General features: G+C 40.2%; 2 pseudogenes; both read right to left on the minus strand.

Annotated features, from left to right (window-relative positions):
• Window positions 1–3,364: 3,364 nt before the first annotated feature.
• The window catches only part of LOC134333833 (NACHT, LRR and PYD domains-containing protein 12-like), a 37,351-nt pseudogene continuing 17,544 nt past the window's right edge, over window positions 3,365–23,171 (minus strand).
• On the minus strand, window positions 11,033–19,121 carry LOC134333390 (NLR family CARD domain-containing protein 3-like; annotated as a pseudogene).

The following is a 23,171-nucleotide window of genomic DNA, read 5'->3' on the forward strand; positions in this document are numbered from 1 at the left end:
TTCTTCCACATGCTTGGTGTGTCTCCCAGGTGACTTTTTATAGATATCTTTGAGAAATGGCTTTCTTCTTGCCACTCTTCCATAAAGGCCAGATTTGTGCAGTGTACGACTGATTGTTGTCCTATGGACAGATTCTCCCACCTCAGCTGTAGATCTCTGCAGTTCATTCAGAGTGATCATGGGCCTCTTGGCTGCATCTCTGATCAGTCTTCTCCTTGTTTGAGCTGAAAGTTTAGAGGGACGGCCGGGTCTTGGTAGATTTGCAGTGGTCTGATACTCCCTTCATTTCAATATGTTCGCTTGCACAGTGCTCCTTGAGATGTTTAAAGCTTGGGAAATCTTTTTGTATCCAAATTCGGCTTTAAACTTCTCCACAACAGTATCTCGGACCTGCCTGGTGTGTTTCTTGGTCTTCATGATGCTCTCTGCGCTTTAAACAGAACTCTGAGACTATCACAGAGCAGGTGCATTTATACGGAGACTTGATTACACACAGGTGGATTCTATTTATCACCATCAGTCATTTAGGTCAACACTGGATCATTCAGAGATCTTCACTGAACTTCTGGAGTGAGTTTGCTGCACTGAAAGTAAAGGGGCTGAATAATATTGCACGCCCCACTTTTCATGTTTTTATTTCTAAAAAAAGTTTAAAATATCCAATAAATTTTGTTCCACTTCACAATTGTGTCGCACTTGTTATTGATTCTTCACAAATTTCATACAATTTCATATCTTTATGTTTAAAGCCTGAAATGTGGCAAAAGGTTGAAAAGTTCAAGGGGGCTGAATACTTTTGCAAGGCACTGTATGTGTGTGTGTGTTTGTGTGTGTGTTCCATATCTCATGCCGGTGGTTCTTTCATCTTCTAAAGCTTTCCCCATTAAGCCTCATTAACGCTCCTTGACCTTGTCTCACCACTCCTAACATCATCTACCCATAATGCACCTCCCAGTGCCATCCTAGCCCACTCAGCTATGTACACAGGGGCCTGGAATAGCAAGCGTGACGCTGTTTTGGTGCCAGAAATCTTAGACACCTTCACCGCCAAGCAGCCGATATAAATACAGAGACACGGCTGGTGTGTGATTGGTATGTCATTATAAACACTTACACACATATACACACACACACACACACACATTGCCCCCCCTCCCAGATTTTCTCACTGCCCCCCTAAGCAACGCAGTCCAGAACTGGGGCTGCATATCAGTGTGAAGATTATGTAAAAATGTTGTTTGCACTATTGAGAATAAATGTTACACACACACTTTTTGCCTTTCGCCAACCCGCCAGCCCAGGGTGTTCCTTATTTCCAGTTCTGAAAGCTGACAACCCTGGCTGTATGCTCTATGCTCACTAGAGGACTAATTGGGTTTCTTTATTTTCTCTGATTATAATCTAGTCGGATTATTTGTTGACGCAGTTTCGGGTGGAAAATGTTTCAATTAGCCGAGAGTTAAATACGTGTCACGGGCGTGGTTCCTGCACTCTCTCTCCCTCTGATGTTATAAATATTAAAGATAGTCTAGTGGTCTCTTTACGAGTCCGGCCGTCCTTGACAATGTCATCACGTCTTCATTTAGCCCAGTGTTAATCCGTCTAGCACCTTCTCCAACATGTAGCGATCCATCAGGATCCTTAACCCCCCCTCTACAACGCTCGCTTAAGATGATCTGACCCAACATGCACCAGTTCCACGTCCACACCATTATACCCAGTACACTAAATACAGCTGGTATGGTACTACAGACAGCTGGAGAGTCTCCATGATGTCACTGAGGGGTCTCTGTGGGAAAAGGCTAATCCTGAAGAGATGAAGCAAGATGAAGATAATATATTAATCATTTTAATACCGATCGCAGCACTGGAAACACTTCAACACTAGATCACCTGTTCACAGAACTGAATCACTACACCATTTAGCTCAAATTAAAGATACACCTGTCAGGAAAATGGATTCCATTAAAATTTTGGGACTTTAATGATTCCTGCAACTGATTGAACGATCAGAACCTGAATATCTTCGTCCAAAAATCTGCTGGGTCAAAAATATACATACAGCAACTTGTAGATGATTAATCAGCTAGAGTTTTAATGCCGTTTCACTTTGTGTCATGTCTATCTAATTCTTTATTATAACGGGGCGTGGCAGGAACGCTAATTAGTGCCCAACCAATGGTGTAGTTACACACTATGCATGAAATCACATATGTGTGCTGTGTACACAACGTCCACTTAATCGAGTCTTAAATTTACACTCACATGAAGAGATAAAATCAGCAGACGACAGGTCAGTGAGGTGAGGTCATGTCCTGAAAATGTGGAGACTCATTAAACACAGTAAATATAAATATATCTCTATATATTTAAGGTGTAAAGAGTGTGCTTACTGAAGCATTTATTGCAGCTCTGTATAGGGGGTCAAAATTCATATCAGTGCTGTGAGCCTATTAGAAGCTAAGGTCATAAAAGAAGCATGTGGACACCTGACCGTTAGCCTCTCCGTCTGTCTCTATACTAATGATGTAATGTACAAGTGTCTGATCTCTAAAACCTGATCTCATGAGGTCATCACGTATTCCCGGCTCCTTATCAGACGGCGACCTGCTGTCAAATTCACATCAGGGTTCATGTCTGTGTGTCTACATTCTGACCAGCACAGATGGATTTATTCAGCAGCTCTGGGCAGGAGCGCAGATCTGAGATTAGACTTTTATCAGGTCATAAAATGTAAACTATATCCTACATAAGCAAACCTTGATACTGCAGCCAACCAGCCTCACCCAAACATCATACAGACAGTGACATCATAAAATAGATTGCTATTATTATGTAGCTCAGACAGATTTACAGTGATTACATACTGTGCTGTTTAAAAAAGGTTATCGCTTTACAATTTCCATTGCTACTGCAAACTGTATTCGTCCCACTGAATAATTTTAGATCATGAAAGAAAACATGTAGGTAAAGGGAGCCTAGAAAAAACACCAGACATTTAGTACAACAGGAACAAAGCTCTGTAAAATGCATATCACTCTTAACATAATCAGGCTCTCAGCAGCCCTGCCTGGTTTTGGTTTATAGACTTTGGTTTATAAGAGATAATCGATTGATATGATAGAGGCAGAAGTCACTGTGTGTGTGACACTACACACTTACTACTTCATAAAAATCATCCAAGCATTTATATTTCAAAGTATGTACATCATTAACACTATATGACCGAGTGCTTATAAAACACCGGTCATAATTATTCATTGTTACAGACACACACCACTAACAGGTGTATACAATAAATCATATAAAATAAAGTATAACCTCAGGCAACAATTTGTTTCGACATGACTAACAAAGTCCATGATAACATAGTTCGCCCAGTTTATTATGCAACTCCAGTGGCTTGACCACAAGCCTGAGCTTCACATTCAATCAACTCACTGCTGTTCACAGTTTATTCTTTCTGTTACTTTAGTCTCACAGATTCACTTTTAGTTGTGATGATGGATTTGATTTCAGAGCTGAATCCAGATACTGTCTGCCTACATCTGTAATATTACAGTGTTGTAACCTGCAGAGAGAAAGGAGAATAAACACTTTCGCTGGCAACCTGCTGAGTAAAAATATAAATATGCTATGAAAACATTTTCAGATAGTCAGATGGAATCTACAAACCAATTTAAATTGTTCATTTAATGAACATTGTTCTTAATTTGTTCATGAAGTTTTGGTGAACCTAAACCAGTCCTTGTTTCAAAAATGCTCATTTTAATCAACATAAAATTACCTGGTCTCCAATGGTAAGTTCCAAAACCAGACATTTTTCATCATTACAACTTCCCAGTCTTATATTGCCTTTGTCCACACATATATTGCCTTTTTTTGGAAACCATTTATTAACAATCAGTCAGTAAGGTAAAATATTGAACATATCCTCTTTATGCTGATTTAATTACATACCTGTACATTGCTGCTTTCTATTTTTAAGCATTTACCTACATAACACACTATTAGTATGAGAAATAAAAGCAATGTTTTATCAGTTTGAAACGTTCATCTGTGATCTTACCACAGTATCTCCAGGTTACAGTGTGGATTCCTCAGTCCAGCACAGAGCTTCTTCACTCCTGAATCCTGCAGGTTATTGTTACTCAGGTTCAGTACTGTCAGTCTGGATGATTCTGAACTGAGAACTGAGGACAGAGCTTCACAACTTTCATCTGTCAGATTACAATCACGCAACCTGAAATAGAAACGACAATGTAACAGAATTATTTAAATTTAAAAATACAAACAGTGTCATTTTGTCTGTCAGTTGAATGATTCCGGGGAAAACTGGACCCACCGCAACCCTGACTAGGATAAAGTGGTGGTAAAAAGATGAAAATAAAACATTGTCTGAATACACTCAATCAGTACATAAATACATCATCATACATAGTTGGACCATCACTTCACATACACCATCTGTGTGTTAGTGGGTATTTGCAGTATAACGTTTAAAAGTTTTGTATGTGTGACTGATAAATAACTACTGACTGTGAACGAGGTTTTGTGTGTTTATCAGTTAGTAGAACAAAACTGCAATTAATTCATCTGAGTTTCTATTTGTGGTGTAACAATATTCTCTGTAGGTGGATCATAATTACAAATGTGGATGTGCATGGATAACCAATAATCAGATCTCTGGGGTGCATTTTAACCCAATAATCAGATCACTGTCATAGTCTGATTTCATATTAAGCATCAAAGCTGGGGACAGAGTTTTATTTTTTATATTTTTGAAGGTCTCATTGTTTGAGCTGTTTTGTGGGTGAGATTGGAGGTGAGAACAAGGCAAAAATCAGTCAAAATAACTTCATACCAAATTGTAGCAGCTGTGTTACAACATACACAAACACAAGAACGTCTTCAATTAAAGCAAAGAACTCACTCTAGTTTCTCCAGTGTACAGTTTGGATGCTTCAGTAGATCTTGAAGTTTCTTCACTCCTGAATCTCCTGGTTGATTGTGGTTCAGGTTCAGCTCTCTCAGGTGTGATGACAGATTTAATATCAGAGCTGAAACCAGATCAGTAAAACCTGCAGCTGTTATCCAGCAGCTCCTCAACCTGCAGAGTGAAAATCAATTCATCACCATAGAAACACACACACACACACACACACACACACACTCACTGTGTGTGTATAACTCACTGTAGTTTCTCCAGTTTACAGTTTGGATCCTTCAGTAGATGTTGAAGTTTCTTCACTCCTGAATCTCCTGGTTGATTCCAGCTCAGGTTCAGCTCTCTCAGGTGTGATGATGGATTTAATATCAGAGCTGAAACCAGATCAGTAAAACCTGCAGCTGTAATACTGCAGCCCTCCAACCTGCAGAGAGAAAATCAATTCATCACCATAGAAACATCTACACACACACACACACACACACACACACACATCCTCATAAACACATACACACATCTACAAACACACACAATGTGTGTAGGTGTGTGTTGTCAGTGTATGTATGTACAACCCCAATTCCAATGAAGTTGGGACGTTGTGTAAAACATAAATAAAAACAGAATACGATGATTTGCAAATCCTTTTCAAACCATATTCAATTGAATCCACTACAAAGACAAGATATTTAATGTTCAAACGGATAAACTTTATTGTTTGTTTGCAAATATTCACTCATTTTGAATTTAATGCCTGCAACACGTTCCAAAGAAGTTGGGACAGGGGCATGTTTACCACTGTGTTACATCACCTTTCCTTTTAACAACACTCAATAAGCGTTTGGGAACTGAGGACACTAACTGTTGAAGCTTTGTAGGTGGAATTCTTTCCCATTATTGCTTGATGTACAACTTCAGTTGCTCAACAGTCCGGGGTCTCCGTTGTCGTATTTTGCGCTTCATAATGCGCCACACATTTTTAATGGGAGACAGGTCTGGACTGCAGGCACGCCAGTCTAGTACCCACACTCTTTTATTATGAAGCCATGCTGTTGTAACACGTGCAGAAGGTGGCTTGGCATTGTCTTGCTGAAATAAGCAGGGACGTCCCTGTAAAAGACGTTGCTTGGATGGCAGCATATGTTGCTCCAAAACCTGTATGTACCTTTCAGCATTAATGGTGCCTTCACAGATGTGCAAGTTACCCATGCCATGGGCACTAACACACCCCCCCCATACCATCAGAGATGCTGGCTTTTCAACTTAGTGCTGATAACAATCCGGACAGTCCTTTTCCTCTTTGGCCCGGAGGACACGACGTCCATGATTTCCAAAAACTATTTGAAATGTGGACTCGTCAGACCACAGGACAATTTTCCACTTTGCGTCGGTCCATCTCAGATGAGCTTGGGCCCAGAGAGGCTGGCGGCGTTTCTGGGTGTTGTTGATATATGGCTTTCGCTTTGCATGGTAGAGTTTTAACTTGCACTTGTAGATGGAGCTACGAACTGTGTTCACTGACGATGGTTTTCTGAAGTGTTGATGAGCCCATGTGGTAATATCCGTTACAGAATGATGTGGGTTTTTAATGCAGTGCCGCCTGAGGGATTGAAGGTCACGGGCATGTAATGTTGGTTTTCCGCCTTGCCGCTTACTTGCACAGATTTCTCCAGATTCTCTGAATCTTTTGATGATATTATGGACTGTAGATGATGAAATCCCTAAATTCCTTGCAATTGCATGTTGAGAAACGTTGTTCTTAGACTGTTGGACTATTTGCTCACGCAGTTGTTCACAAAGTGGTGAACCTCGCCCCATCCTCGCTTGTGAACGACTGAGCCTTTCGGGGATGCTCCCTTTATACCCAATCATGACATTTACCTGTTTCCAATTAACCTGTTCACCTGTGGAAGGTTCCAAACAGGTGTTTTTTGAGTATTCCTCAACTTTCCCAGTCTTTTGTTGCCCCTGTCCCAACTGTTTTGGAATGTGTTGCAGGCATCAAATTCAAAATAAGTGAATATTTGCAAAAACACAATAAAGTTTATCCGTTTGAACATTAAATATCTTGTCTTTGTAGTGTATTCAAGTGAATATGGGTTGAAAAGGATTTGCAAATCATCGTATTCTGTTTTTATTTATGTTTTACACAATGTCCCAACTTCATTGGAATTGGGGTTGTATGTGTTGTATGCGTGTGTGTGTGTGTGTGTGTGTGTGTGTGTGTGTGTGACTCACTCTAGTTTCTCCAGGTTACAGTTTGGATGCTTTAGTAAATGTTGAAGTTTCTTCACTCCTGAATCTCCTGGTTGGTTGTAGTTCAGGTGCAGCTCTCTCAGGTGTGATGATGGATTTAATATCAGAGCTGAAACCAGATCAGTAAAACCTGCAGCTGTAATACTGCAGCTCCTCAACCTGCAGAGAGAAAATCAATTCTCATTGTACATTGTACAGCTTTAATATACATAGTCAGAAGAAAAAACTTCTCCATTATTTTTAATATTAATATTATTAAGGTTGTTGTTATTGTTGATTAACTGATTCCACACTACTGCTATTTTACTCAGTACTTAAAAGTTTACTCATCTTGTACTAAAACTTTCATTCTGTCTGTTTTTCTGCTGGCTGTACAAGCCAGGATTCTTTATCTTTTCTTGGGACCCTGGCTGATGTTGGGGTAATTTTAGGACCCAGAGGTGGCATGATGCCCCTTTTCTGGTGCAGACCCCATTTAAGAATCAAGCCCAAGAGCGATCTGCACCAGTTAATGGAATCCAGTTCATTTTTATTGTCGTTCTCAGCTTGTTTTGGTTCCCTCTGATATTTTCTGAGAACTTGGTTGTTGCAGGCAGTCGGAGCAGATTGTTATATTGAGACAAACACTTTTCATTTCTACACTACAGTCCTCTACATATTAACCATCATGCTTAAATAAGTGTGTGTGTGTGTGTGTGTGTGTGTGAGATAATTGATGATGATGTTACCTCAGTATCTCCAGGTTACAGTGTGGATCCTGCAGTCCAGCACAGAGCTTCTTCACTCCTGAATCCTGCAGGTTATTGTTACTCAGGATCAGTTCTGTTAGTCTGGATGATTCTGAACTGAGAACTGAGGACAGAGCTTCACAACTTTTATCTGTCAGATTACAGTAACACAACCTGAAATAAAAACATCAGTAGTGTTAGTGTAAATACATACAAACATACTGAACATAAATAAACAGTGGAAAATGAATCAGTTCATAAGATTCCAAAACCTTGTGTATTTCTGTTACATTTATTCATCTGTGTAAGTTTTTTACAACCCCAAATCAGAAAAAGTTGGGACAGTATGGAAAATGCAAGTAAAAAAAAAACAGTGTTCCTTACATTGACTTTTATTTGATGTCAGACAGGATGAACCTGAGATATTTCATCTTTTATCTGCTCAACTTTATTTCATTTATTTATAAACATCCATTCCTGCATTTCAGGCTTGCAACACATTCCAAAAAAAGTTGGGACAGGGGCAATTTAGGGCGAGTAATGAGGTAAAAACACTAAATAATGATGTGATGTGAACAGGTGATTGTGATCATGGTTTGGTACAAAAGCAGCATCCAGGAGAGGCTGAGAGTCTCTGATGAGTCAAGATGATCAGAGGATCCAGTTTGTCCACAAATGTGTGAGAAAATGTTTAAAAACAATAAACCTCAAAGAAAGATTGGAAGGGATTTGCATGTTCTCCCTCTACAGTGCAGAATATCATTAAACCATTCAAGGATTCGGGAGGAATTTCAATGTGTAAAGGCCAAGGGCTCAAGCTTAATGATCTGAACGCTCGTGATCTTCCATCCCTCAGACGACATCAAGAACCACCACTCAACACTAGCTGATATAACCACATGGGTGAGGGATTAGTTTATCAAACCTTTATCAGCTCTACAGTACAGAGTTACTGCACTAATCATACTTAACACTTTACTGTGCAAAAAAGAAGCTTTATGTTAACCATGTCCAGAAGTGGCTTCGACTTCTCTGGGCTCGGTGGCATCTAGGATGGACCATCACACAATGGAGTCGTGTTTTGTTTTCAGATGAATCAGCATTCCAGGTCTTTTTTGGAAAAAAAGGACGCTGTGTGATCTGGACCAAAGACGAAGAGAATCATCCAGACTGTTCTCAGCAAGTCCAAAAGCCTGGGTGTATCATGGTATGGGGTGTGTCAGTACCAGGGTGTATCATGGTATAGTGTGTGTCAGTACCAGGGTGTATCATGGTATGGGGTGTGTCAGTACCAGGGTGTATTATGGTATGGGGTGTGTCAGTACCAGGGTGTATCATGGTATGTGGGGATGTCAGTACCAGGGTGTATCATGGTATGGGGTGTGTCAGTACCAGGGTGTATCATGGTATGTGGGGGTGTCAGTACCAGGGTGTATCATGGTATGGGGGGTGTCAGTACCAGGGTGTGTCATGGTATGGAGGTGTGTCAGTACCAGGGTGTATCATGGTATGGGGTGTGTCAGTACCAGGGTGTATCATGGTATAGTGTGTGTCAGTACCAGGGTGTATCATGGTATGTGGGTGTGTCAGTACCAGGGTGTATCATGGTATGGGGGTGTGTCAGTACCAGGGTCTGTCATGGTATGGGGGGTGTCAGTACCAGGGTGTGTCATGGTATGGGGGTGTGTCAGTACCAGGGTGTGTCATGGTATGGGGGTGTGTCAGTACCAGAGTGTGTCATGGTATGGGGTGTGTCAGTACCAGGGTGTGTCATGGTATGGGGGGGTGTCAGTACCAGGGTGTGTCATGGTATGGGGGCGTGTCAGTACCAGGGTGTTTCATGGTATGGGGGTGTGTCAGTACCAGGGTGTGTCATGGTATGTGGGGTGGCAGTACCAGGGTGTGTCATGGTATGGGGTGTGTCAGTACCAGGGTGTGTCATGGTATGGGGGTGTGTCAGTACCAGGGTCTGTCATGGTATGGGGGGTGTCAGTACCAGGGTGTATCATGGTATGGGGGTGTGTCAGTACCAGGGTGTGTCATGGTATGGGAGTGTGTCAGTACCAGGGTGTGTCATGGTATGGGGGTGTGTCAGTACCAGGGTGTGTCATGGTATGGGGGTGTGTCAGTACCAGGGTGTGTCATGGTATGGGGGTGTGTCAGTACCAGGGTGTGTCATGGTATGGGGGTGTGTCAGTACCAGGGTGTGTCATGGTATGGGGGTGTGTCAGTACCAGGGTGTGTCATGGTATGGGGGTGTGTCAGTACCAGGGTGTTTCATGGTATGGGGGTGTGTCAGTACCAGGGTGTGTCATGGTATGGGGGCGTGTCAGTGCCCTTGGTGAAGGTCATTTACACTCTGTGATGCAGCATTAATACAGAAAAGTATGTTGAGATCTTAGAGCAACATGTGCTGCCTTCAACACGTCGTCTTTTCCAGGGACGTCCAGCATTTTTCAACAAAACAATGCAAATACACCTGCTGCACATATTACAAAGGCATGGCTGCAGAAGAAGAGGGTACGGGTACTGGACTGAGCTGCCTGCAGTCCTGACCTCTCCCCAATAGAGAATTTTGAAAGGAAAAATGCGACAACGACAACCCCCTGTACTGCTGCACTGCTGCTGACGAGTTTGCAAGAAGAACGAGACAAAATAAAAGCTGAAACATTAAATCACTCGATCTTCTCGGTGCCTAAACCTCTTTTAAGTGGTGAAAAAACAACAACAACGTTACCAAGGGGTAAATGCTTTACTGCCCCAACTTATTTTGTAATGTGTTGCCAGCCTGAAATGCAGGAATTGATGTTTATTAATAAATAAAATGAAGTTGAGCAGTTAAAAGATGAAATATCTCAGGTTCATCCTGTCTGACATCAAACAAAAGTCAAAGTCAATGTAAGAAACTCTGTGTTTTTCATTATTTGCTTTTTCCATCCTGTCCCAACTTTTTCTGATTTGGGGTTGTAAATATTTTCCTCCTTTTCTCAAAAATATTTCTGAACCTCACTGAGATTACTGTACTGCAAGCTCATACAACAATAGATGACACAGCTGATAAATAACATTTATTGTAACATCATGTTAGTTCCAGTATAAATACTCACTTTGCTTTTCTGGATGCTTTTATCACTGGCAGCATTCTTAGAAGACATTCATCTGATCTGTTATATTTACTTAAATCAAACTCGTCCAGCTCCTCATCAGAGTTCAGCAACACAAATGCCAGAGCTGACCACTGAGCAGGAGAAAGACTGGCTCCACGTAGACCTTGATCAGCTCTTCTGTTCAGGTAAGTTTGAACTTCCTGCACTAGAGAATGATCATTCATTTCATTCAGACAGTGGAACAGATTGATGGACTTCTCTGGAGAGAGATTCTCGCTGATCTTCTCCTTGATGTACTTCACTGTTTCCTCTTTCCTGTGAGTGCTGCTTCCTGTTTGTGGCAGAATTTCTCGTAAGAGATTTTGATTGGATTCCAGTGAGAGACCCAGAATGAAGCGAAGGAAAAGATCCAGGTGTCCATTATCACTCTGTAAGGCCTTGTTCACTGCACTCTTAAGGAAATCTGACATTGTTGACATTTTTATGAAAGAGGAGAATCTAGTGGTTTTTTCCTGAAACACATCTTTGTTTTTGAAGATAAAAGTTAGAAATGCATATAAAGCAGCAAGAAACTCCTGAACGCTCAGATGAACAAAGCTGAAGACCTTCCCCAAGTGCAGACCAAACTCCTCTCTGAAGATCTGGGTGCAGACTCCTGAGTACACTGACACATCAATCACATCGATGCCACACTCTCTTAGATCTTCCTCATAAAAGATCAGGTTTCCTTTTTCCAGCTGTTGGAAAGCCAGTTTTCCCAGAGCCTGAATAGTTCGTCTTGTACGTTCTGGATCAATTTCAGACTTTCTGTCGTATTTTTGGTTTCTGTGTTTAATCTGAAAGATCAGGAAGTGGGTGAACATCTGAGTCAGAGTTCTTGGCACCTCTAAACTCTCAGCTTCACTCAACATTCTCTCTAGAACAGAGGCTGAAATCCAGCAGAAGACCGGAATGTGACACATGATGTAGAGACTTCTTGATAACTTCATGTGTGTGATGATTCTGTTGGCCAGATTCTCATCACTGATCCTCTTCCTGAAGTATTCCTCCTTCTGAGGGTCACTAAATCCTCGTACCTCCGTTACCTGGTCTACACACTCAGCAGGGATCTGATTGGCTGCTGCTGGTCGAGTGGTTATCCAGAGAAGAGCAGAAGGAAGCAGGTTCCCCTTGATGAGGTTTGTCAGCAGCACATCTACTGAGGCTAATTCTGTAACATCAGCCAAGATCACATTGTTCTGGAAATCTAGAGGAAGTCGACACTCATCCAGACCATCAAAGATAAACAAGATCTTAAAATGATACAAATGTTCTGGTCTTAAATTCATTGTTTGTGGGAAAAAGAAATGAAGAAGCTCCATCAGGCTGAACTTTTTCTCTTTCATCAGATTTAGCTCCCTGAAAGGAAGTGGAAAAATGAAGGAAACATCCTGGTTTGCATTTCCTTCAGCCCAATCCAAAACAAACTTCTGTACAGAGACGGTTTTTCCAATTCCAGCAATTCCTTTAGTCAGCACAGTTCTGATGGATTCCTCTTTGAACAGATCGTTGCATTTGATGGGTTTCTCAGGTGTTCCTGATCTTCTGGATGCTGACTCAATCTGTCTCACCTCATGTTCATCATTAACATCTCCACTTCCTCCCTCTGTGATGTAGAGATCGGTGTAGATCTCATTCAGAAGGGTTGTGGTTCCAAGCCCTGAGATTCCCTCATGAATTTTCTGAAATTTGTCCTTTAGTTTCTGTCTTAATTTTTTAGAAGTAAAAGAACATTCTAAAAAAGAGAAATGATTAGCCAATTATTCTTGTGTTCAATAAAGAAAAGAAAACGTAGTTTTCTAAACGAAGTTTAAGATGTAGAGAAATGAAGAGAACAACACCATCAGTTGGTCCTTACTAGCAGATCCAAGCACAGAAAGGAAGATATTTTATTATTTTGACAGTAAGTTGCATATTTGACACAAAAAGATCACAAATTGACTTGCCATGGTGTCTACGTAGCAAGTTAGAAAAAGAGAGAACTGGCGCTCTTACTGTAGTGTAGACTGTTAGCGAGATTAATCTGGTTCATGTTCCTCAGGATGTGCACTGTGATCTTCAGCATCCCATCTCTGACATCACTCCACTCCTCATCCTTCACCTCTCTATCAGAGCATTCTGGGTAATCTAGACTAAGTAACTTCTTAAACTTCTGTAACTTATTTTTCATCAGAACGATGAATTTCTTCTCCAGCTCCTGATAAACACACAAAACAGGAAATAATTTAATGTTATTGTGAAGCACTAAAGCATCACGTCATTGTTCGTGTCTCACAGCTGATAAATGCTGGTGTGTTGCAGAGAGTGATTACAGCAACACTGGGCTCTGTACTGGGGTCTGCACTCGTACACTTTCCACCACCATGCTGAAAAATTCCTGTTTTATTTAGAAAGTGGGAATATGGTGGAAGGTACAGCACAACAAAATGTGGGTTCTTGGTGAACCAGTTGTGGACCCCACCAACAGGTATACTGTGTCTTAAACCAACCCCAACTGATTTACAGTGTAACAGGTACACTGTGTTCCATTTGAGCCAATCACAAAACTCTTTTATACTTGGACACATGACTGAATTGTTGCATTTTGTTTGAAGTCGTGTCAATACATGAGCTTCCAATCTTCAGAATTGGGCGTATAGATCAATTTAAAATGAGGAAAAACTGTAACGAGACACACACACACACACACACACACACACACACACACACACACACACACACACACATACCTGAAATATAATTGATAACTTCTGCTCTGTTTTGTCTTTTTTTATTTGGTGACTGCAGATAAAAATGAAAAACAATAAGCACAAGTTAAATAATTATACTCATGTACAGTACAGGCCAAAAGTTTGGACACACCTTCTCATTCAATGCGTTTTCTGTATTTTCATGACTACTTGTATTTACATTGTAGATTCTCACTGAAGGCATCAAAACTATGAATGAACACATGTGGAGTTATGTACTTAACAAAAAAAGGTGAAATAACTGAAAACATGTTTTATATTCTAGTTTCTTCAAAATAGCCACCCTTTGCTCTGATTACTGCTTTGCACACTCTTGGCATTCTCTCAATGAGCTTCAAGAGGTAGTCACCTGAAATGGTTTTCCAACAGTCTTGAAGGAGTTCCCAGAGGTGTTTAGCACTTGTTGGCCCCTTTGCCTCTGCAGTCCAGCTCACCCCAAACCATCTCGATTGGGTTCAGGTCCGGTGACTGTGGAGGCCAAGTCATCTGCCGCAGCACTCCATCACTCTCCTTCTTGGTCAAATAGCCCTTACACAGCCTGGAGGTGTGTTTGGGGTCATTGTCCTGTTGAAAAATAAATGATGGTCCAACTAAACGCAAACCAGATGGGATGGCATGTCGCTGCAGGATGCTGTGGTAGCCATGCTGGTTCAGTGTGCCTTCAATTTTGAATAAATCCCCAACAGTGTCACCAGCAAAACACCCCCACACCATCACAGCTCCTCCTCCATGCTTCACAGTGGGAACCAGGCATGTGGAATCCATCCGTTCACCTTTTCTGCGTCTCACAAAGACACGGCGGTTGGAACCAAAGATCTCAAATTTGGACTCATCAGACCAAAGCACAGATTTCCACTGGTCTAATGTCCATTCCTTGTGTTTTTTGGCCCAAACAAATCTCTTCTGCTTGTTGCCTCTCCTTAGCAGTGGTTTCCTAGCAGCTATTTGACCATGAAGGCCTGATTTGCACAGTCTCCTCTTAACAGTTGTTCTAGAGATGGGTCTGCTGCTAGAACTCTGTGTGGCATTCAACTGGTCTGTGATCTGAGCTGCTGTTAACTTGCGATTTCTGAGGCTGGTGACTCGGATGAACTTGTCCTGAGAAGCAGAGGTGACTCTTGGTCTTCCTTTCCTGGGTCGGTCCTCGTGTGTGCCAGTTTCGCTGTAGCGCTTGATGGTTTCTGTGACTCCACTTGGGGACACATTTAAAGTTTTTGCAATTTTCCGGACTGACTGACCTTCATTTCTTAAAGTAATGATGGCCACTCGTTTTTCTTTAGTTAGCTGATTGGTTCTTGCCATAATATGAATTTTAACAGTTGTCCAATAGGGCTGTCGGCTGTGTAGTAACCTGTCTTCTGCACAACACAACTGATGGTCCCAACCCCATTGATAAAGCAAGAAATTCCACTAATTAACCCTGATAAGGCACACCTGAAAACCATTTCAGGTGACTACCTCTTGAAGCTCATTGAGAGAATGCCAAGAGTGTGCAAAGCAGTAATCAGAGCAAAGGGTGGCTATTTTGAAGAAACTAGAATATAAAACATGTTTTCAGTTATTTCACCTTTTTTTGTTATGTACATAACTCCACATGTGTTCATTCATAGTTTTGATGCCTTCAGTGAGAATCTACAATGTAAATAGTCATGAAAATACAGAAAACGCATTGAATGAGAAGGTGTGTCCAAACTTTTGGCCTGTACTGTATATTATTATCATTACATTTATTACAGAGAAAGCTGTTCTGCATTAGGATGAGGAGGTACTCTGCCTTGATACTGCTGACTCAACGACTCAACACAGAGTCAACACACGGAAGGCCCCAGGCCCATACAACATACCAGGTCGGGTGCTCAGGGAATGTGCAGACCAGTTGGCTTAACGGACATTTTCAACACTTCACTGGATCTAGCCAAAGTCCCATCATGTTTTAAGTCCGCCGTCATCATTCCAGTGCCAAAAAAACCTCACATCTCATCACTAAACGACTACTGGCCCGTTGCACTAACTCTAATTATGATGAAGTGCTTTAAGAGGCTGGTTAAGAAGCACATCACCTCCGGACTACCCACCACATTCGACCCCTTCCAGTTTGCCTACCGGCCAAACCGCTCCACTGAGGACACTATCTCCTCTGCTCTTCACCTGAGCCTTGCACACCTGGAGGAGAAGAACACTCATGTGCGAATGCTGTTCCTAGATTTCAGTTTGGCGTTTAACAACGTAATTCCACAGCATTTAGTGAACAAACTGGAATCCCTGGGCTTCAGTACCCCCCTGCGAAACTGGCTGCTAAACTTCCTCACTTCCTCATCACACACCATAGAGAGCATTCTGACGAGCTGCATCTCTGTGTGGTGTGGAGGCTGCAGCGCCTCTGACTGGAAGAATGCGAGGAGAGTGGTGAGGACAGCAGAGAAAATCATCGGGACTTCTCTTTCCTCCATTCAGGACCTCGCATCAGTGCGCTGCATATCCCGAGCACACAACATCATCAGTGACCCGTCACATCCTCACTGTGGACTGTTTTCCCTGCTGGCTTCTGGTAACAGATTCAGGAGTATTCGGTGCAGGACCACCAGGCTCTATAACAGTTTTTTTCCCCCAAGCCATTAGACTACTGAACTCCTAACACTTTTGGATGATTTCAAGGAAAATACTGAGCCACATACCATCTGTGCACTCATTATCTACCCTAACAAATATGTATATGAATAATTTTTAACTGAACAAATCACTTTATTTATATTTTATTCATGCTGCTATTTTATAAGTATGCATATACAGGGGTTGGACAAAATAACTGAAACACCTGGTTTTAGACCACAATAATTTATTAGTATGGTGTAGGGCCTCCTTTTGCGGCCAATACAGCGTCAATTCGTCTTGGAAATGACATATACAAGTCCTGCACAGTGGTCAGAGGGATTTTAAGCCATTCTTCTTGCAGGATAGTGGCCAGGTCACTACGTGATGCTGGTGGAGGAAAACGTTTCCTGACTCGCTTCTCCAAAACACCCCAAAGTGGCTCAATAATATTTAGATCTGGTGACTGTGCAGGCCATGGGAGATGTTCAACTTCACTTTCATGTTCATCAAACCAATCTTTCACCAGTCTTGCTGTGTGTATTGGTGCATTGTCATCCTGATACACGGCACTGCCATTGGATGCACATGGTCCTCCAGAATGGTTCGGTAGTCCCTGGCAGTGACGAGCCCATCTAGCACAAGTATTGGGCCAAGGGAATGCCATGATATGGCAGCCCAAACCATCACTGATCCACCCCCATGCTTCACTCTGGGCATGCAACAGTCTGGGTGGTACGCTTCTTTGGGGCTTCTCCACACCGTAACTCTCCCGGATGTGGGGAAAACAGTAAAGGTGGACTCATCAGAGAACAATACATGTTTCACATTGTCCACAGCCCAAGATTTGCGCTCCTTGCACCATTGAAACCGACGTTTGGCATTGGCACGAGTGACCAAAGGTTTGGCTATAGCAGCCCGGCCGTGTATATTGACCCTGTGGAGCTCCCGACGGACAGTTCAGAGAGTTGAGGTGCACATTTAATTCTGCCGTGATTTGGGCAGCCGTGGTTTTATGTTTTTTGGATACAATCCGGGCTAGCACCCGAACATCCCTTTCAGACAGCTTCCTCTTGCGTCCACAGTTAATCCTGTTGGATGTGGTTTGTCCTTCTTGGTGGTATGCTGACATTACCCTGGATACCGTGGCTCTTGATACATCACAAAGACTTGCTGTCTTGGTCACAGATGCGCCAGCAAGACGTGCACCAACAATTTGTCCTCTTTTGAACTCTGGTATGTCACCCATAATGTTGTGTGCATTGCAATATTTTGAGCAAAACTGTGCTCTTACCCTGCTAATTGAACCTTCACACTCTGCTCTTACTGGTGCAATGTGCAATTAATGAAGATTGGCCACCAGACTGGTCCAATTTAGCCATGAAACCTCCCACACTAAAATGACAGGTGTTTCAGTTATTTTGTCCAACCCCTGTATATGTAGATGTACATTTATGTATCTATTCCATATACCTATATTTAATATTCCTGCTGCTACATTTCTATATTTATAGTTTTTACTTTTTTTTTTTTAAATCCTGTGCTGCCACCTATCACATACTTTAAAATTTAAATCTGTGCTACTATATAAATCATTGATATATTTTTATATCTAATCCTGTGATACGTATCAATAATTTTCTAGCTTACTCTGTATATTCCGTGCAAGCCAATTGCAAATAAATTTCGTTCTGCGTACACTTGTGTATAATGAATGACAATAAAGTTTGTCTAAGTCTATTAATAAATTAATTTATATTGAGAAACTATTCACTCTCTGCATGTTATACTTCTCCTCTATACTTTATTATTTTTTCACTTGTGTATCAAAGCTGTAAGCAGAACTGCTAATGTTTAAAATGTTTTGATTGTTGAACCTTTCCTAAACTGATTTACAGCAAGCAAAAGTGCATCACAAATTAAAACCCATCACTAATTCGCAAACACTTTTTCAATTTCTCCAAATAAGGCAACAAAAAAACCTCTGTGATTTTAGATACAGGTTTTCTTAAGTTTAACTACCCGACTCCTTCTAATTATTGCCAGTCAGCTTTTAATCATTTTCATTATATCTAAACTCCCTGTATCAGTGCACATGTGAATGAGGAGAGCAGATGTGTCCCAAATTAGCATAATAGCTACTAAATTACGCTTATAGGATTTTACTCCAATAGTGAGATTTCCTTCCCTGAGAGCAATGTATAGAATGTGGTTTGAGATAGATAAACATCAATACCTGAGCTCAGTAGAAATGTCTCCCTCACTGAAGACTAAAAGTTCATCCTTTGATCGATCACTCTTCATACAGACACAGCTGGATTCTGGTGAATCTGATCTCTCTCTGTTATATAAAGACATTTAGAAAGTAGATGTTGGTTGCATTATCATTCCTCACTTACGGATCTCTTTTTCATTTTTTCTGAAATATTCAAAATCACATTCCCTACATAATCTGTACCTGAAGACTATTCGTTTATCCATTGATTGATCACTCTTCATGGACACACAGCTGGATTCTGGTGAATCTGATCTCTTTCTCTGTAATATAAAGACATGTATAGAATATTAGTAGTATTACTATCACTCACTTGTAGTTATAAAATTGAACTGTCTCTTTATTAGTCAATGTCTTTATTAATACATTGATGATACTGGAAATATAATTTACCCATAAATCAAGCATTTGACAGAATGTTCAAGATTGTTTGAGGCCTGCTTAACATTGTGTGAGTTTGATTGTACAGCTGTGAAAAAGATGAATTAACCTTTAGTAAAAGTTGTGCATGTCCAGTTATAAAACAAACGGCTCAGATGGAACCACCTGTAATGTGTATGTATGGTTTATAGTGATTGTAGTTTTACTTTACATGATAAATATGATACAGAGACGTTATTAAAACATCATGAGGTGAATCCTGCAGAGCTGCTTTCAATAATATCAATAATTCACCATACAGGGTTCAGAGCTACAAACCGAGTAATTCATATAAAGATTATTATACATAAATAAAATAGCTCATATCAGCACTTCTTGTTGAGTAAAATGGTTCCATTAAATAGCATTATTTTAAAAGCTGAAAAACGCGAACAGATCCGCTTCTGATTATTGTGATTTTATTAGAAGGTTGAGAACAAAAAGTGCGTCAGCAAAGCTACAAGAAAGTGAAAGTAAAAGTAGAGATACACTTCTGCTTTATTATTTATATCTTTATTATCTTTATTATGCTGCCCGTGTCTCGTAAAAATTAATAAGTAAACATTTCAATAAAATATTGACCCGAATACTGAGTGAGTTTTATTATTTAATGTTTTGATTCAAAATAAATCGTAGTAAATTTTAACATGTTCTCCGCGGTCACGCCATCATGCCAAGTCCACGCTGCTATTATTCTGTCATTTTTATATTCAATGCACCGATCAATAACTACAATACATTTATAAATTATAACATTCTTATAAATAATAATATAAATTATACAATTATTATAAGTAATGAACTACAGATAGATATAATTAAGTACAGATAACAACAACATACCAACACTGTTTGTCCTTCTTGTCATCTCTTATTTATAACAACACAAGTGTAACTAATTCTACAAATATTTTGTACAATAATAAAATGTATAATTTCTTAAACAGCAGTTTTAATAAAGACCTACTTTGCTCATCTTGTAGTGGATGAAACAAAACTTGAAGTTTGATGTGAATTCTTCTTTAAACTCAGGTTGTAATTTTTATACGTATTTCAAATTGTTTAATAAGATTTTCCTCCTGATTGGACCTTTTAAATCCTTAAATGTTGGAGGTTTTAGCTGAAAGTGGATCAGTGGGCTCTTAATTCAAGAAGAACATTGAGGGTGGGGTCAAAACTGAACCAGAGCAAAATAAAAGTGGGGTCATGTAAAAACATATAAAATAGAAAACGTGTTGCCTCCAACAGGGGGGTGTTTATCACTGTTAATGACATTTTTAACAACCTGATGCTGTAAACTTATGTAATGAGCGTTAATAGTGACCTTACAAACGAGCAAGTTACTCAAACCAGGGACACTAATTCATACACAGTACATCAATAACATACAAAGTACATCAATAACATGGTTGTTCATTTGTATGAAGAGGTCGACTTATCACACCATTATAAAGTTCCAGTGTACGTCAATAACATTTAAAATTCAGGTTGGTATGTGGATGTTTCTGAATGTGGTAAAGCATTTCTCTCATTGCAGAATAAAGCTCATTTTTAAGTATTTTACATTTATCTTTTCATCCACTGAACTTCCAGCTCACTGTTTTCATTTCTAATAGAATCAATGATTCATTTTACAGAGTCGTTCAGTGTGAACCGACTCGTTGAAGATTCAAATTTCAAATGTGTCACTAGAGTGAAAACATCGCAGCTTTCCTAAAATCTTTTATCATTGAGAAATAATTCATTTAGTTTTTAAAAGAAAATGAACATTTGCTCATTTATCAGCAGCTTTTGTTATTTATGTTTAAAACTTAAGAATCGAATAAAACTAATCAGTCAAGTCATGTGGAATCACGTTATGATCAGCAGCTTTACGGAAAATAATTAATTTAGTCTGATTTAAAAATTGTTATCCACGTTACCTGTGAGTTTATAAAACAGCTAATTGTTGTATAATTAAGAAATATAATCGGATAACGCAAAGGTTAAACATGTGCTAGGTTAAATATTCAGGATTAACGTCGGTGCTGGTAGATTTACATCCATGTTCATTTAGTTTACATCTAGTTCTTCTGGTAGGACAATAAAATGGATATACTACTTTTTATTCTATTTATTTATCTACATAGTGTTGCACATTACTTGTGTACTTAATACTTTTGTATTTTAATACTTGCATATTTTAATACTTTGCTTTAATATATATTGAGCTGCTGTAATAACTGACCCTCCCTATGGGATTAATAAAGTGTCTATCTATCTATAGATTCATTTTATTTTATCTGTAATGCTAGCGATAGGCCAAACTATCCTTAGGAAGGTAAACATATCTAGCTTTGGGGTTGTTGAGGCTAAATATTCATGATTGTTGTAATGTTGCTACACGTCACATTAGCCATCCCTTTTAAAACTAAAGTTTGATATTGCAGGGTTTGATGAAGACACTTAAATGCTTATCGGTGGAGAGTGGCCCACCACGTCCCCTTCATTGGAAAACGAAATGCAGCGGTTTGAGGGTTTGAGTAACTGTTTGTTTGACGTAACACAAAATTTGTGTAACATCTTATGCATACTATTAATGACAAAGTTTTAGTATTCAACTTTTACAGTCTTTTTCAAAACATTAAAAACTTGAAGCAGTGTATGCTCTATACATTAATAACTGTTATGTGCATTATGTTGTAGAACCTTTGTGTTGGAGAACCAGTTGCAGGGGAAAGTGACTCCCACTCATGCAAAAATACAAAGTAAGCTTCATTTGTTGATAGGATCTTCAGTAAATACATCAGAAAAGATTTGTAATACAAGTTAATGTCCTTGTACTGTGTTCATGAATCTTGTAGGAACTTAAGTGTCCACCTACTGGGGTGAGTACAGAGAGTGGTGAAGCAACAGCAGCATTCTGGATATGGTACACTGAGATGGATGAAGCAGTAGGTGGGAGGCCATTGATTAGCCCACTGACCCTTATTTCCTCATCTGGCCAGGATGCTGCTGAAGCTTCACCATCCTCGAGAAGCATGGAAACCCCAGCCAAAAAGAGACGAGGGGAGACAGATTTAATTGTGTATCTGAGGGAGATGGAAGAAAGGGGAAATGAGAGGGTGATAGAAAGAGGAGAGAAGATGGAGAGAGGCTGAGGAGAGAGAGGAAAGAAGAGAAAGGGAAAGAATAGAATGAGAGGAGAAGAGAGAGCGAGAGGTGCGAGAGGAGAGGAGAGACCAGGAAGCAAGAAAGAGGGAGGAAAGAGGGAGGAAAGAGAGAGATAGGAAGTCAAAAAATCCAAAAGTCTCGTAGTATTATTGCATGTTGTGAGAAAGAACATGCATTGGCAAATAATGAAAGGCATTTTTTTTATTTAACCTTAAATAAAAATAGAAAAAGTGTAAAAATTGGGAACTATAATAAAAAAAATATGCAAAAACTTGAACATTATGCTAAGGAAGTTTCACTTTTAAATAATTAATAAACTTAATGTCAAGAGACAATCAAGCACTGTAAAACAAAATGTAAAAACAAACAACATGAACCTATTAAAAATTTTTTCTAAATATAATCATGCTCATAAAGAGCTGGTATTCTGTGCTGTGGTGCTGAGACGGCTGCAGCCAGATTCTTTCTTCCATCTTCACCTGATGTAATGTCATTAATTACAGGTCCTGGTTGGTCAACATCCACCTTCGTTAAATCTGGCTCAGTGATGTCTCCATGAGCGATACAGAGGTTGTGGAGCACCGCACAGCATGCCACAACCTCCGGGGCGAAGACAGGGCTCACCTCAAGGGCTTTGTAGAAAATGGAGCGCCATATTGTCTTCATCATTCCAAAAGCTCTTTCCACCACATTCCTGGCCTTGGACAGTTTGCTGTTAAACGAGCCTGTACAGGGATCTGCACAGGCTCTCGATAGGTCAGGAGCCGGCTGGGTGTATTAATGCAGGGATCCCCAAGAAAGTATCGTCCTGCAGGTGGGTATAACCCCTCTTTATATACAGGGCTGTTCTTTAGTACCCTTGCATCATGAACCGACCCTGGATATCCAACAAAAATGTCTCTGAACTTC

This window comes from Trichomycterus rosablanca, chromosome 19 (assembly GCF_030014385.1).
Source record: "Trichomycterus rosablanca isolate fTriRos1 chromosome 19, fTriRos1.hap1, whole genome shotgun sequence".
Classification (NCBI taxonomy): Eukaryota; Metazoa; Chordata; class Actinopteri; order Siluriformes; family Trichomycteridae; genus Trichomycterus; species Trichomycterus rosablanca.